The 16,831-nt window shown below is 42.1% G+C and overlaps 1 protein-coding gene across 12 annotated transcripts in view; it reads left to right on the top strand.

The window, feature by feature from the left end:
• Positions 1-477: 477 nt before the first annotated feature.
• JAK1 (Janus kinase 1) overlaps positions 478-16,831 on the top strand; it is a 149,457-nt gene continuing 133,103 nt past the window's right edge. For 8 of the 12 annotated variants that reach the window (XR_014052676.1, XR_014052675.1, XM_081486550.1 and 5 more), the window contains exon 1: positions 478-687. The gene's annotated coding sequence lies outside the window, so the exon portion shown is untranslated. Of the gene's footprint in view, positions 856-16,831 lie in introns of all 12 variants that reach the window. The other 4 variants (XR_014052677.1, XM_081486545.1, XM_081486546.1 and 1 more) reach the window with 2 other exon arrangements.

A 16,831-nucleotide genomic window follows, 5' to 3' on the forward strand; every position in this document is an offset into this window, starting at 1 on the left:
AGTAACCTGTCAATGTAGGAAGATTTATTTCTTAAGTTCCTGTTAGCCTCGTGCTTCACTAGCTCGCCTCTTGCTCAGTGGGAACAAGAGGCAAAGGACTGTGAGACATGCACCGTAGGGCACAAAGATGTGGCGAAGTGCACTCCAAATGTGAGAGGGGTCTACCTACGGCCAAATCCTGACAATTTCACTTTCTGGCCGCAGACCTCTCATTCCTGCATTGGTGTTTTAGACTACGTGGTAAAAAGAAGCGAGTGAGGGGCGGGGGCGTGAGCAAAGCAGGATGGGGGCGGGGCGGAAAGGCTGGAGGCGCTGGGTCCTGTGCGGTGGCGGTGCCTCCCATTCCCTCCGCCTCCGCCGCGGTCCCCGCCCCCCTTTCCGGGGCAGCCGTGCGTGACGCCACGAGGAGGCGGAACCTGCCGCGGGGTGGTAGGCGGGGCCAGTCGCGGGGCGGGGCGGGAGGCGGGTGCGTCGCCCAGCGCAGGCCGCGGCGGCCGCCGAGTAGCTAGCCGCCGCAGACTTGACCCGGCCCGCGCCTAAAAGGTGGTCGCCCACCCTGCGCCCACTCCTCAGCCCCCGGCGCGTCAACGCCGGGGCCCTGGGGGGTTAGCCGCTTAGGGAGCTGACCGCCGGACCCTGACCCTCGCAGTGACCCGGAGCCCCCCGGCCCAGGCGCACACGGAAGTGGTGAGTGTCACCGAGTGGAGGTAGAGAAGCCTGCGGCGGCCGTGGGCAGTGAGACGAGGGGCGCTCAGCCGGGCACTGGTGGAAGACGCGGCTGCAGCTCTCGGGCCTCGCGCGCCGCGCACCCTGGGTCGCTCCTCGCGCTGGACCTGGGGGCCGGGCCGGGCCGAGGTAGGGGCGGGCTGGGAAGGCGGGGGATTTCCAACGGAGCAGAGCCGGCTGGCGGCGGGGAGATCGGGGGCCGGGCCCCCCCAGGCCCTAAGGGGAAAGGTTAAGGCTCTCTGCCCCCTCCCCCAGAGTGCACACCAAGTTTTCATAAACAAGCCTGGGACGCGCTGACATCCTGTTTATACCACCCCTAGATACAGGCGCGGTGTTGAGGTTTGACGTCCCTCGCTCTTGAAGCGAGAACTTGACCGCCAGCCCTTTGGCAGAATTGCCGGGGAGCGGGAGGAGGATTTTTCAGGCCTCAGGACGGATGCTGAGGGTCTTAGCCTTTGACTTCTTTGCCATCTCAGCGAAGGAAAGTTTCTAGGATTTGGGGCCCTGTTTGGGTCAAAGGGGCGTCTGGGGACTCAGGAGACGCCCCCTCCCCATTTAGGTTCTTTTGGGACTCGGGCCCCAGGCAACCGGCGAAAAGTGTGAATGACGCACCCTGGGCCGGAGGGCCAGGGAAGAGGAACAGTGAAGAGCCGTTCGGCGAATTGTGAATCCTTCTGTAAAGGGTCTGATTAACCGAAAGTGGAGCTGGTCTCTGGCTCCTTGTCTTAACTCCTCAGACTCCATCTGCGTGCGGTCGTCAAACATCAAAAAAGAGACGTCGCTTTAGCAGAACTAGTAAACACCCCCTCATAAGTCACTCCCCAAGGTTCCAGGGATGTGGGCGCCTTGAATGTGTGTTTACCGAGGAACTTCTCTAGGAGACTAGAAAAAGGGTATGATTATTACCAGGTGTTCGTGCACCTTTTTTTTTTTTTGTACGGCATATTCTTTGTGAATTCCTTTGTGTCCATGGCAAGAGGACCCCGTTCCCCGTGCACTTCGCTTAATACGTGGCTGTGAGCTGTTTTCTGTCCCTGGCTGGATGCATGCTATTAACTTTTTTTTTTTAAGAGTCCAGAACTTTTCTCTCTCAGTGGCAGTTTACAGCTGTATAAAATTGTCATTACTTTTTTTCGGTGGAGGAAAGTGTTAAAAACCTGACATAGTTAAGTGATGAGTATAATGCAGAAACAATTAAATGTGATCATGGAGTGTTTGGTTGTTGGCTTTTTATTTTATTTTTTTAAGAAAGAGAGATTTGCATATGGGCATTTACAGAGTGGAAAAAAATTTTTAAGATGAATATTTCATATTGATTAAATCTTTGCTCCTCCCTTTCCAAAACCCCATTTTGTGTTGTTTCTGGCTTTTGCTTTGGGTGACTGTTTTTCAAGACCAGGCAGTCGTTTTTATTGAAGGATCAATGTGTTCTTCTGTACTTTGTGGTGAAGGTTAATGGAGGCTACAAGGGTACCAGACACTTTGGGTACAATAGGCATTGTAATATGGAGAAAATGTCTCCTATGTATAGATCCAGATCACATTTAAAGACGCAAGTGCATCATACCTACAAGATTGTGAACAGTGTGAATAGGAATAATCACAACCTCTTAACTCTCCATATTGTATTAGCTAAGCACTTATACTGTATCTTAGTTTCTCTAAATACCAAAATGTATTTTTTTTAGTACTAGGATTGCAGTGTAACACTCCATATTGAATAAAGCTAGTTTAGTTTCCCCATTCCACAATATACTGATTGCTTATTACTATTGGGAAATGATGATAGAGGGTGAATAAATTATACATACATAGATAAAATAATTCAAACATTTCCCAAAATATAACTATGGTTCAATTTGTTGTAATTTAGTCAGTCTTAATATCAATTTGGCTAATGATCTATATGTGTTTATAATTATCTCTGATCAATTGGTAGCTACCCTTTACAGGTTTAAAGTGTTAAGGGGAATTAGCTTGCAAAATGTTTTCAATTCAGACATTTGCTAAAAAGCTGGTGAAAGTAAGGAATTTTGAGGGCAGAGCTGCTTTTTGCAGGAAAAGGGACTCTTTAAATGACATGAAGAAATGCTTCTAAATGGGATAATGAAATCTGCAAGTTTAGATTCTGGATTCACAAACACTAATGGTTTCAACTGCAGACCAGAAATTCTAATAATGTTTTGAAGTTATCACTCAGTTTCTTCTGAATAGCTTGAAGTATATGTTTGGACAGAAACCGAGCTGAAGCAAGTGTTGAGAATGTGTAGGTTTATACCCATTTTAATAGAGGGGACACTAAGGTATAGCTGCATTCATAAGGTTTATCAACAAAGACTGACGTCTGTTTTCTGACTAAGTTTTTACCCCTTAAACGCACATTATTTTATGTATCTTTATTATGTATATACTTACTATGTTCTAATGCGGTAATATGCTCTTAGAAGATATATCATCTGAGATGTGAGTGTTTATACAAGGAAATTTTTCTTGTTTGTTTTCACGTTAAAATAGTTTAAGTGGATAGAGAATTGATTAATTAACTGAATCTTGCTGAGCAAGCAGCATCTGATGGTCTGTGATTTATCATGGCCCAGTGTTCTGTGGAGCCTTATCATAGAATAAAGATACCAGAAAGAACCTTGTAGATTCTTTTGGACCAGCGTTCCTCAGCTGGGTATAATTGTGCGCCCAAGGAGGTATCTGCAGTTTCTGGAGACATTTTTAGTTGTTAGAACTGTGGGGGTGCGATGGGAGTGGGAGGAGGCAGTGTTACCGGTGTCCAGTGGGTAGAGGTCAAGGATGCTGTTCAACATCCTACAATGCATGGTGCAGCCCCCTACAGCAAAGAATTCTTTGGCTCAAAATGTCGGTAGTGTTGGGCTTGAGAAATTATGCTTTAGCCAAGTGGGTAACGAGATCTTGGCTTCTGTCATGGCAGGCTGCTTCACTCAGGCACCTATTTTTTTCATCTGTAAAATATCCACTTTGGCCATCACACAAAGCTGTTGGGAAAAATTACAAAAATAAGGGATGGAAACCATGAAGTGCTGCTCAAATTATAACTATTGTGAAGACGTGATTTTTTTTTTTAATTGAAGTATAGTTGGTTTACAGTGTTGTACCAATCTCTGCTGTACTGCAGTGACTCAGTAATACACACATAGACTTTTTTTAATATTCTTTTCTATTATGGTTTATTAAATATAGTTCCCTGTGCTATACAGTAGGACCTTGCTGTTTATCTATCCTGCATATAATTGTTTGCATCTGCTAATCCCAGACTGCTAGTCTTTCTCTTCCCCATCCTGCTCCCTCTTGGCAATCACTTACAGAGAATCCCTTTGGTATAGTCTTTGTAAGATGTGATTTTTTTTAAAGAAATGAATTGTTAGATGTACTGGTTGTTGAGGAAAGGGGGTGCCGTATGTTGAATGCCAAGATTGGATGGTTTGGTGTTATTAAATTCTTTATTCATTTTATAGGGTAGAGGATTTATTTAATGTAGTTTTATTATTATTAGAACATAAAATTTTTATCTCTATTATTTCTTTAAATGTAAAGATTTTTCATTTAACTCATTGTAAAAAAAAAAAAAAACAACACATTAGAACATAAAGTAGAAAGTATAGGAGAAAAGTCAGCCATGGCCCACCCCCTTACCCATTTAAGGACAAGTTCTTACCAGCTTTTTCTATTAAAGTCATTAATGCAGAAGAAGAGTTAACTATGGAAAAAGCAGCAGCTGGTGACCAGGGAAGGTGCTGTTTGTTTTTGTGCCCTCCATTTTTTGTCCTAATAGTTATGTACAGTCAGTTATGTTATAGGAGACATTAGAGGAATTGGTTCTTTGTTTTTGTACTTTGTCAACTACCCTCCACCCGTGTTCTTGTTTGGCATGCTGTTTCCTCTCTGCTTCTTGCTCTCCTCTCAGCTAGGTGTGCCACTACTGCTTCCTGTCTCGAAAACCCTATGGTAACATGGGGTTTTAGCGGCTGCCATGTTGAAATGACCGTGTTTCAGGGCAGGAAACTACTTCCTATGAGTATTCTTTCCTCTGAAGTGCACCAGCTTTTTTGGCAGTTTGAGGCAACAAGAAAGCATAAAAGTTTTAAGTTCATTTCCGTGGTATATTTACTTCTGAGGTTTTAGGATCTGTGATTCTTAACAGCTGTCAGTGGGCACACAGTTTTTCCTTGGTGCTCTGAGTAAACTGCCAAATGCCGAGGCAAGACCTGCTTTAGAAGCAATGAAAATTTCTTTCAGTCTGCTCTAGACAGAAGACTGCGCTGGTCTTTGTTGGGATTTTTTTAATCTGTGGTAACTGAATTTACTTACCATTAATATTCACATAGCACTCTGTTGCATTCATTTATTCATTTAGTAAATACTTTTTGAGCTCCTATTATGAGCCTCAGGGAGGGAATAAACAGAAAAAAACAGGCAAAAATTCTACTTTTATAGAGTTTGGTGGATGATCCTATGTATGTTCAGAGTGTCTTCGTTGCAGGTTATGCACATAAAAATAAGTAAATACTACATTATAGAATGTTTCCTAGAAACCATCATGGCACTCCTTTAAAAGAGCACCAAGTAGCTCCCCCCTTGTTCCCCACTTTTTATATTATAGATTCATTAACTCATTTTTTGTATATATAAACATCTCTTTGGTACCTACAAAGTTCCTGGCAGATGGATAAGACAGTTCATATGGAAACAAGCCTGCTATAAATATAACACAATGTGGTTGATGTTATAGTAGAGGTCAGAGTTAAGAGCACTTTAGCCCCTTAAGAGAGCTGAATCCTGCTTGGAGCCCTTGTCTAATGCTTTTTTTTTTTTCCTCTGGCTGCTCCGTGCAGCATGGGCATGTGAGGTCTTTAGTGACCAGGGGCTATCCCCGAGCCTCCTGCAGAGGAAGCGAGAAGCCTTAACCACTGGACCACCAGGGAAGTCCCTCTAATGCTTTTTTTTTGAAGAAAATAATTTGAGTTGGGCTTGAGGAGTGAGTAGGAGTTCTTTTCCTTAGGGGTGGATGGAAATTTAGACAGATAGAGCATGAGCAAAGGCACAAAGGTGGGTATGTACATGTGGGTGATCAATTTGGAGGTGGCCACAGTGACCAGAGCAGGGTACTGAGAGGCAGCAGAAAGAGGTTGGGCTTGGACATGCAGGATGGGGCCAGACTCTGAAGACTGCTCAAGTCTCTGAGCATTGTGAGTTCGGAGACTGTGGCCTATGTTGAATGAATGAACTGGGAAGAGGGGAAGCCATTCATAGTTTTTGAGCTCCAGAATAGCATCATTAGAAAATGGAAGTACTGACAGTTCTATAAAGGATCAGCTTCATTTGACCATTGTGCAGCTGTTCATCCTCTGCATCACAGAAAATGGTCCTTACTATACACTATTTATCAATTGTTCAGAAGACTGCTAGGAAATAGAAAATACTTAGAGTCAGAATAGATGTCATGAAGTCCACATATGCTTTCCTTATAGTAGAGTAAAATTTTATTTTGCTTTGCTTTTAATTTATAAAGGATTTGTAGACAATTAACCTAACTGATTCTCAAGGCAGTAGAGATTAAATACAACAAATGCAAGAGGTGGGAATTGTTAGGAGGGTGAATACAGGAAGGCGCATTGTCTGAGGCAGGCAGTGTTAATTTTTATATTGGAAGTGAATGAGGAGAGGTTTATGAAAAGCAGAACCTTAACTCAAAAAGTGAAGCACCCTGTGTGGAGCCATTTAGTGGAGAGGCAGATGCCATCGTAAATACCATAGCATATTGAAGGTGTCATTCTCACAACACAGTACAGTAATTGGTATGGAAAAGGAGCTAATCATTAAGAAGAGAAGAGGTCAAGTTATGGAGCATAATGGAAATGAGGCCAGGTACTTCTGGTCTCTAGGAGAAAAGGGCAACTTTAGGGGTTGAGAGTATGCAAGTGGTAGGCAGAGGTGGGGGTGGAGTAAGAAGCTACTGTCATGATTGCAACAGGACAGCCTTGAAGAAAGGTTTCTTCAGCGTGAAAACCCGGTGAGGAATCTCTGCTCGGCAGGAGGAGCTTTCACTCTTCAGGGAAAGTGACTTGAGTGATCTACCTCTGCAAACCTAAGGAGGGGAGCTGTGGCTTTCTGTGGAGAAGGTGATGATAATTGCTGGAACCCACCAGTGAGGAGGAGGGAGAGACTAAATCAGGTTAACTTAATTACACCTCTAGATAGTACACAGACAGACTTACTGTCTTGTTTTTTATGTAATCTGTGTTTTTGGAGGCTCTGGAGCTGGACTGTTTAGTTTGATACTAGCTGTAAGAATGTGGGCAGGTTATACCTGTTTCCTTATCCATAAAAGGAAGATGAGGCAGTACCTACCTCTAGGATTATTTTGAATATTGAGTGACTCACTACACCTAAAGGTTTTGGAGTGGTGCCAGGCACATGTTATGGTGTTATGAGTTAAATATTTGTTGGCTCTCTTGCTCTCTCTTTTTTTTCCTTCTAATTGGTGAATATATGCTTTGTGTTAAAAACGAAGAGTTCAAATTATATCCAGAATGCTGTAAGATGGTAGGGAAGTGGACCCACTAAACACAAAACAAAGAGTAGCTGATTCATTCAGTATTAGAAAGACTTCAGTTAGAAATGGATAAATCAAAAACGTTTAGGCACCTAAAGAAGACATTTTGTCAAATCCAGAAGAGTTTAGTGTGTAGACAGCACCAAGGTGGTAAATAAATTAAGTTTTGCCCCATTTTTAAGAAAAAATGAGAAACAAAGGTGCTTTTAATTTAACTTTAAATGCCATCCAAGGTATATAATTTGGTAGGAATGTATTAGGCTTTCTGGGAAAGTCAATATAAAAATACTGTGTTGCTCTCTCTGATTCAGTTTACTTAGTGAGTGGTGAGCTGTTGGCAGAGGGGCACCAGCATACCTGTTTGTAAAATGGTGTCTTTAGAGTTGTGTAGAAATTTAAAATCTTATAAATCAGATAATGTCCTAGGGAATTTGCTGTTTAAGGAATTATTAACGTTTATGAGAACTCCTAAATAATGTTCTTTCCCCTGAATGCTGTTTTTATCAGTTTCTTTTTCCATGTATGTGTTGCATTTTCCTAAAGCAAGACTTACCTAAAATATAAAATCGTACAAAAGTTCACCCTTCCTCCTAATCACATTTTGAATATATCTGTATTTCTTTCTCAGTAATGTTTATGTTGCATTTATTCATATTCTCAAGAACAGTAGTTGTCATATGGTTGGAAAGGCACTCTTGATGATAGGCATTCCATGTGCTCTGATTAACAAAGAAGTTAGCTGTCTCTTCTTGTCTTCGCATTTGAGAAGGAAAGTGACAGTAAAACTCCCTAGTTGTTACTGGGGAGGCGGTGCGTAAGGTAGGGAAGTCCAGCTCAAATGGTGAACAGGCTGACTGACCTATAGATATTTAAAAAAATAAATTTAGGTCTGTTAACAGACAAGTTGAATGTATAAAGCAGAAATAGATAAGAACACTTTGTAGTTAACGCAACTCCTGTTTTAAATGGTGTCTTAAAGGGCTTAAGGGTATTAGAACTGCCAGCAGTTCATTCAGTTAAACAGTTTTATCTGCAGGCTTATTTGCACAACTAATTTGCTCAGACTGTAGTAAGGTTGTAATTTATAGCAATTTTTTTTAATTAGTAGAATTTAAAATAATCTTTTATGTTACAGTGGGAGAAAAGAGAGAAGAAAAAAATTAAGAAAACAATCTGCCAAATGTATATTTTCCCAGTGAAAAACTTTATTATAAAACTGGCTGAATGGACCACATAGCAGGGAGGCAAATAGATGAGATTGTATCATAGAGAGGTACTCTGGGTCTTTTGCCAAGTACACCTGCAAATCCACTTCAGGGCTCATTCACAAAATACAGATTTAAAAAGGAAGATGCTTTAATGCCTATATTTAATATTCTGAATGATTTTTCCAGTTAAAGTCATCTGTAAAACTATGGGCAGGTCTGTTAATCACTGTATATCAGTTACCTCATTGGGAAGATCATCTGATGTATGATGGTATCTCAACCCCCCCCCCCCCGTCTCCTTTTTTTTTTACATATTTAGAATGACCTTCACCTAGTTGGTCAGAGGTAGGAAGGGGAGATCAGAGGAGGCCAGACTGGCCTGAACATAAGTTGTAAGCCTACCTGATGTGGGATTTGGGAAGTAATAAGCCACTTGTGATGCATAAACTGCTTGAGATAAAATTGCTCTCGGGTTTTCATGTTCATTCCATTACTTATCCATTATCTGTAGATTGTATATTATGTGAAAACATGATGGGCCTGATTCTTGCCCTCAGAAGCTGCCTTGCTAGTGGAAGACACAAGACTTCAACAGTTACACAACTGCTTGTTACAAGAATGCTGAGTACCTGGAGAGATGTTTTAGTGGTATAAAGCACAGGTGGGGGGCAGTAAGAAGAGGGGGTCTTTGTGATTTTTTTTTTTTTAATTGGAATATGAAGAGTGAAAGAGCTAGCCAGGCCAAGAGGCTGAGGAGGTTTTCCAGCCAGAGAAAACTGCGCAAGGGATCTGCTGCTGCTGCTGCTAAGTCGCTTCAGTCGTGTCTGACTCTGTGCGACCCCATAGACGGCAGCCCACCAGGCTCCCCCATCCCTGGGATTCTCCAGGCAAGCATACTGGAGTGGGTTGCCATTTCCTTCTCCAGTGCATGAAAGGGAAAAGTGAAAGTGACGTCGCTCAGTCCTGTCTGACTCTTAGCGACCCCATGGGCTGTAGCCTACCAGGCTCCTCCGTCCATGGGATTTTCCAGGCAAGAGTACTGAGAGTGGGGTGCCATTGCCTTCTCCGAAGGGATCTGAGATGGAACCAGTACTGCAGCTGCAGCTGGAGCAGAGAGGACTGAGGGGCAAACTGGTGAGTTGGCAGCCACCCGATGAGGTAGGGCCTTATCATAGCACAGCAGGGGAAATTGAAGGCTTTAAGACATGGATTATAGAATGGGACTGGAGTCATTGTATGAAATACAGAAGGATTCCTCACCCCACCCCACCCCTGGGAGCACCTCTGCCCACTCTGCTGCCAAATGCCTTGAAAGTCTTTACTTCCTCCCACATGCTCATTCTTTAACCCTTTGCTATCTGACTACGATCTCCACACTCTTAAGACTTCTTTGAGGTCACCAGTGACCTTTTTGCTGTTACACTGAGGCCTTTTTAATGTACTTATTATCTGAGACATTTTGATGCTGCTAAACACTCCTTCCTGAAAGATGCCCCACCCCACTGCTGACTGGCTTCTGAGACACAATACTTCTTTCCTTTCTCTCCTGTCATTGTTGTCTTTTCTTAGATATCTTCTCTTCCTCTCCTCTCTCTCCTGCCCCCATCGAAGACTTTCCTAAAGGTTCTGTGAATGGCAGATCTTATGTGTTCCTAGAACTGTGCAGATAACCTGCTTTCACCTGTGTTCCAATTGTCTCGTTTATTCATATTCCTTCTTCTCCACTCCCTACTTGCCCAAATACTGACTGAGCAGCTTTGGGCAACTGTTCAGGGCACTGGGGACACAGGAATAAGAGGCAAGGCCTCGTTCTTAAGGAGCCAACATTCTAAGATGTTAAACATGGTAATTAAGATAATTTCGGGTGAGGATAGGTGTGATAAAGAAACGGTATGGTAATGGGTAGAGAATGCTTAGGTAGGCAGGAGAGGGGCTACCTCTGAGGAAATGACATTTGGGCTCAGACTGAATGATGGATGACAGCAGGAGCCAGGCCATGCCAGGACCTGGAGGAAGAGTACCAGGCAGAGAACAGCAGGTGCCTAGGCCCCATGGTGGGATGATCTTTCCATTCCATGGTGGGCTTACTTACCTGAATGTCTTGTTGATACCTCCCGTTTAACTGCTCCAGAATTGATAGCATCTTTTTCTGACCCAGCCAACCAGTGGATGATTTCTCTGTTCCTCTTAGTACTATGTCTATTCATAGCCCTCAAAACCAGTGGTCAGAAAACTTTTCCTGTAGAGAGGAAGACAGTGAATATTTTCAACGTTGAGGATTATGCCACTCAGTGACGACTCCACAGTTCAGCAGCTGTGTAACTAAAGCAGACATAGACAACATGTAAACCAACAAGTGTGCCTCTGTTCCAGGAGAGCTTATGTATGGACACTGACTTTTGAGTTTCCACTTGTCACAAAATATTTTTTCCCCAACCACTTAAAAATGTGAAAATCGGGGACTTCCATAGTAGTCGAGTGATTAAGACTCCGCGCTCCCAATGCAGGGTGTGTGAGTTCAATTCCTGGTTGGGAAAGTTCCACCTGCTGTGTGGTATGGCCACAAAAAGAAAAAAAAAAGTAAAGTTTGTATACTGCTTTGCTGTGGAAAACAGGCGGGAGGCGAGACTTGTCATGTGGACCCAAGTGTGCTGACCCTTGCCTTATTTCCTCTTGGTTTCTCTCCCTCCAGCCCTCAATCCAGCAGTCTGCCAAGCCCTCTCATGCCCCCTTCTCAGTGTGTGGCCCCTTTGTCTCCTCTGCTGTTCCCTGCCTCTGACTTAGCTTTCCTTTCTTTGCCTGGGTGATCACAGTAGTCTCCAACCCAGTCTCCCCATTTCCAGCCTTCCCCTTATGTCTATCTTCCCCACAGATGTTGGAGAATCTTCTTGCAGTTGACTCAGGTCATAGAATTTCCCTGACTGCTGCCTTTATAAGCTCTATTGTCTGCAGAAAACAGTCCCAATTCCACCTTTGTGTAGTATTCAAGGGTCCCTGTCATAAGATCTTGATTTTTCAGCTTATTGTCCCATTTCTCTCATCTACACTGTGCCCAAATAGATCGTTCATTATTTTGCATTTGTGCCTCAAACATTTCTCATATTTTTTTTTCTGCCTCCTCACCCTCTGTGGACTTTGCCCATGCCTGCTGCTCTCCATCTGTCAATTCTGTAACTATCAAGGTCCCTTTAAGTGTCCCTGATCCCTCCGCCTCAAGCTCCCACAAAAGGCATGTATTATATATACTTAGTTCTTTGGCCATGTGCAGTCCTCTTTTCTAGGGCATTGTGTTCTGCCTTTGCTTCAGTTCCTTTGTAGACTTTCCTCCACTGTGCAGTTCCAAGGTTCTTGAGGACAAGGACTTATTCACTGTAATATCCCTTTTCACAAAAGGTACATGGTTGTTTATTCAGTAAGTGCTAAATCCTGTGTAAATGATTTGTAGAGGCTCAAAGGGGGAACATTTTTACTAGGAATGTGACCACATTAAATCCTGACTCTTATATGAAGTAGTACAGTTTTGTGAAAGATCAAATATTTTGGAAGACTACAGTGGTATTCTTGGTCCTGTCATAAGTTTTAATGCTCCTCTTCAGAAATTGATATATTTCCTTTTGTAAAAAAGAAAAAGGCTGCTTAGTAAATCATGTTTCCTTTCCTAAAAACTCAAGGCCAAGTTATTTGCTTATTTTAGGCTGCTGTTGATTTTTCTCACAATAGTTTCCCTGCCTCAGTCTTCCACCAGATCACTTGTCACATGTATTAAGTACGTTTAATGAATGGTTCTGTTTGTGTGTGTGTGTGTGTATGTGTATGAGAAGCCCCAAATTTTGGTGAGAAATAGGAATTTAAATAAAAAATACTAGTCCCCTGTTTTACCCAACCTGCTGTGACTTAAAGATGGTGAATATCTTAGAAGAAGCAGGCAAAAAGGCCCTGGGCCAGTACGGGAATCATGATGTGAGTTTGGTGGAAAATGAGCAAACCACTTTCTGAGTGTCTTGTGCTCTTTCGGTGAACTTGTCCTTCGGGTAGCCCACGTCTCCCAGGTTTGTGGGGTGTGTAGCACATCTTGTCAAGTGCTAAGGAGAGGGAGCAAGAGGATGAGACTCAATATTAGTAAGCTTTTACTACGTGTCAGCTGTTTACGTGCTTTGCATTTGATATTTAATTTAATCTTTTAATAGCCAGAGTTGAAACTTAATGGCATCATTTTCCAGATGAGCAAACAAAGCTAATGGCATAGCTGGAATTCAGATTTGCAGCACTCTCATTTAAAAAAAAAAAAAAAAGCTTTCTACTCTTCCTCCTTCCCTCTCAGCTTTAACGAGATCCAATTGGAAAACTCTTTAACTCTTAAAAAGGCCTTGTTTCTGTTGTCTTGTCATTCCTTCCCTTTTATTTCTGACATTGGCTTTTAAATGAGAACCCAGGGAGTGCGGTACTATCCTCTTTTCCAGCCTAATGCTTCTGAAGCAGTTTTAGGCTTTAGGAAAAGTGCCTCTAGCCACCTGTGTTGTGTTTGGTATTATTAGATGCTAAGTAATAAAGAAGATCTGAAAGGATTGTTTTTTTTGTGGGGGGATGAGGGGTGAGGTGAGATGGGCAGTTGGGTTAATTTAGCATCCTAAAGATAATTTAGGATTTTCCTGTGAAATATTTTTGACATTTTAAAATCAAACTTGATTTTCTGCTACTTTATATTACTCGGTTACTATATAACATGTCCCATGATTACCTGTTTAGATCTGAGTGTACTAGATGTGTTATGAAAAGCACTCTGGACTTGGAACCAGGAGGAGCTGGTCTTAGGCTTTCCTCTGACACTGTGACTTTGGGCTCCCAATTGATCCTCACTTTCTGTCAACTGTGAAAGTGAAAGTCGCTGTTTTGTCCAATTCTTTGTGACCCCATGGCCTATACAGTCCATGGAATTCTCCAGGCCAGAACACAGGAGTGGGTAGCCTTTCCCTTCTCCAGGGGATCTTTCCAACCCAGGGATCAAAACCAGGTCTCCCGTATTGCAGGCGGATTCTTTACCAGCTGAACCACAAGGGAAGCCCAAGAATACTGGAGTGGGTAGCCTATCCCTTCTCCAGGGGATCTTCCGGACCCAGGAGTCAAACTGGGGTCTCCTGCATTGCAGGCAGATTCTTTGCTAACTGAGCTATCATGGAAGCTGTAAAGTGGATTTAACAGAATGTGTCACCATGGCTGTTTTGTGAAGATTAAATAACTTAATTTACCGCTGCAGAGAGTGCCTGGGATTCAGTACCATTTAATAAATGTTAGTTACCCCCTCCCACCTCAGATACTGAACATTGTTAGAAAGTCTGTAAATGATTATGTAATGTTTATATATTTATAAGTGGGAACTTTATTATTCAAGTTATAAACTTCAAATGCAGGAAACCCCCTTATGTAAACAGCTGGATTCCCACTAATATACAAAAGCATCAGTATAAGATAATGGTTCAGACTTCCCAAATCTGGAACCAGTGTCTGTGGGTTTGAATCCTACTTTATTTTACAAACTTGAGTTTATTTTACTAGCAAGTTATTCAACCTCAGTTTTCCCTACTTCAAAATAAGGATAGCATACCTACTTCATAGGGTTGTAAAGATTAAATGAGCGTGTGTAATTGTATACCAACATCCTATAAGGTTTTACTACTGTTATTATTTGTTAACCTCCATCTTCTCATTGTATAGACAGCCAATAAGTCAACTAGAAAGTCTCTGAGATTCCATCTCATATCTTCTCTGATCAGGAGAATCCTCTGTATATCAGATACCTGTCTTTTTCCTCTGTCTTCAGGCTCTTCGTGGTTACTTCATTTTAGTTCATGCTACCCTTTTCTCATGTGTAGTGCACTTTCACCCATCCCCTTTTCTTGCCTAGACATTTCTTGCCTAGTACATTTCTTGCCTAGACACTTAAGTCTCTTTTTGTTTCGTGTGAAAACCCAAACATTTTCTAATAATGACTGATAATCCCAACTATGGATACTTTTATTCCAAGGAGAATGAAAAGTGTGTAATTTCAAGCAAATGAAAAAATATATCAAATATTATTTATGAAATGCTTATTCTGTGCCAGTCATTCAGATTCGTAAACTGAGGCTTAGAATGGTTGGATAACATGGTTCTCTTTGGCTGCAGTAATGTTTTCTGCTCATTTGGTAGGGCAGCTGTATAGTGTTTCAGGTATTTTGTGTTCAATTAGTCTTGTGTGTGTTGGCTTGGAAACTTAACCACGTTTACAGTAGTGTGTATGGGGGGGGGCAATGAACTCCAAATTTCAAATAACCAACTGGGAATGAATTTTTAAAAAGACCCAACTGTTTATAAACTTGAGACTACCAGTGTACTTGTTGGAATATATTACCTGCATTGCTGGACTTTAAAGGCTTATGTGCCCTGCTTAATGGTACACACATTATTGTGCTAATTTGCTTAGTTGTTTGTCCTTATCCGTGGCTGACCTTTGTATCACCAGCCACTACCATTGTGTTTGCCACAAAGTAGAGACCCTGTAAGGAGACCTCGTTAGTCCTCTTTAAAAAAAAAAAATCAATGATTTTTTATACTTTTCTGTAGCTAGATATATTTCAATTAAAAAAGTCAATGTCAGATAACACTGAAAGAGAAATAGTGCCGTGCAGTTACCAATCAGAAGAAAAGACTGCTTATGCTAGACTGAATCTGGACATTTAAAGGTATTTGGGAGCCAGACACTTCTGAGAATATTGCTTTGATTATAGGGAGGCAAGGAAAGCAGTCAAACGAGTTCCTTCTTGGCTTGGAGTCTTGTTTACTTTTCTCAGGTTAGAACTGATAGCTCTAATGGTCTTAAGAGACCATGGAGACAGGTCTGCTATGAAATGCCAGCATATTTAGTTCTAAGTTTATAGACATTTTCTAGCAATTGTTGTTGAATGATTTGTAGCTACACAATGACCATAATATCTTATAATAATTTTAAGAGTTCAAAGAAAGCAAAGCCACCCAAGGGCACTTCCTTCCCCAATTTTACAACAGAGAATCAGAGCACTTAGTGACTCACCCAAGACTTCTGTGGGCCACCACTTTAGTATCATGCTCGATTTGTGATTGAGTCATAAATGATACAGAAGGTAGTCACATGGAGAGCTTGGGTAACTAAATACATACCCATTTGTTCATATAGTTCTGAGAAGTCTAGATGTATTTGTCGGTAGGAGATTTGGAGATTATCTGAGAGAAATTAGGATTGTGTAGGGTTCAGCCTGTTACCTGGACATTATGAAGGGCAGTGTCTTGTGGGAGAAGAGATACTAAACTGTTGTTTTGGGCCCTTGCCATACTAGAAGTTGCAGAGGTCAGGGGCCAAGTCAAACTTACACTTCTAGTCCTAGTCAGCCTTGTGCCTGCCAGTGAGCAGCTGGTCAGTAATAGAGTATTATTGATCACATGAATGACGGTGATAGACTTGTGGAAAGCCTGTTTGATTGACTGGTATTTCTTTTTTTTTTTTTAAATAAATTTATTTATTTTAGTTGGGGGCTAATTACTTTACAATATTGTAGTAGTTTCTGCCATACATTGACATGAATCAGCCATGGGTTTACATGTGTTCCCCTTCCTGGACCCCCCTCCCACCTCCCTCCCCATCCCATCCCTCTGGGTCATCCCATTGCCCCTGCCATATGACCCAGCAATCCCACTGCTGGGCATACACACCGAGGAAACCAGAATTGAAAGAGATGTGTGTACCCCAATGTTCATCGCAGCACTGTTTACAATAGCCAGGACATGGCAGCAACCTAGATGTCCATCAGCAGACGAATGGATAAGGAAGCTGTGGTACATATACACAATGGAATATTACTCATCCATTAAAAAAATACATTTGAATTGGTTCTATTGAGATGGATGAAACTGGAGCCCATTATACAGAGTGAAGTAAGCCAGAAAGAAAAACACCAATACAGTATACTAATGCATATATTTGGAATATGAAAGATGGTAACGATAACCCTATATGTGAGACAGAATAAGAGACACAGATGCATGGAACAGTCTTATGGACTCTGAGGGAGAAGGTGAGGGTGGGACGTTCTGGGAGAATAGCATTGAAACATGTATATTATCGTATGTGAAACAGAACACCATTCCATGTTCGATGCATGAGACAAATGCTCAGGGCTGGTATTTCTTTTTTATGTTATTTCTTTTGTCAAGAGAAAAGCCACTTTGCAAAGTACACCAAACCTAACTAGACCTTAATGGATGTAACAGTTGTATTAAGAACAGCAAAAACAAAGAAAAGTCA

This window comes from Giraffa tippelskirchi, chromosome 5 (genome assembly GCF_054371585.1).
Source record: "Giraffa tippelskirchi isolate mGirTip1 chromosome 5, T2T-mGirTip1v1.2.pri, whole genome shotgun sequence".
NCBI classification, from domain to species: Eukaryota; Metazoa; Chordata; class Mammalia; order Artiodactyla; family Giraffidae; genus Giraffa; species Giraffa tippelskirchi.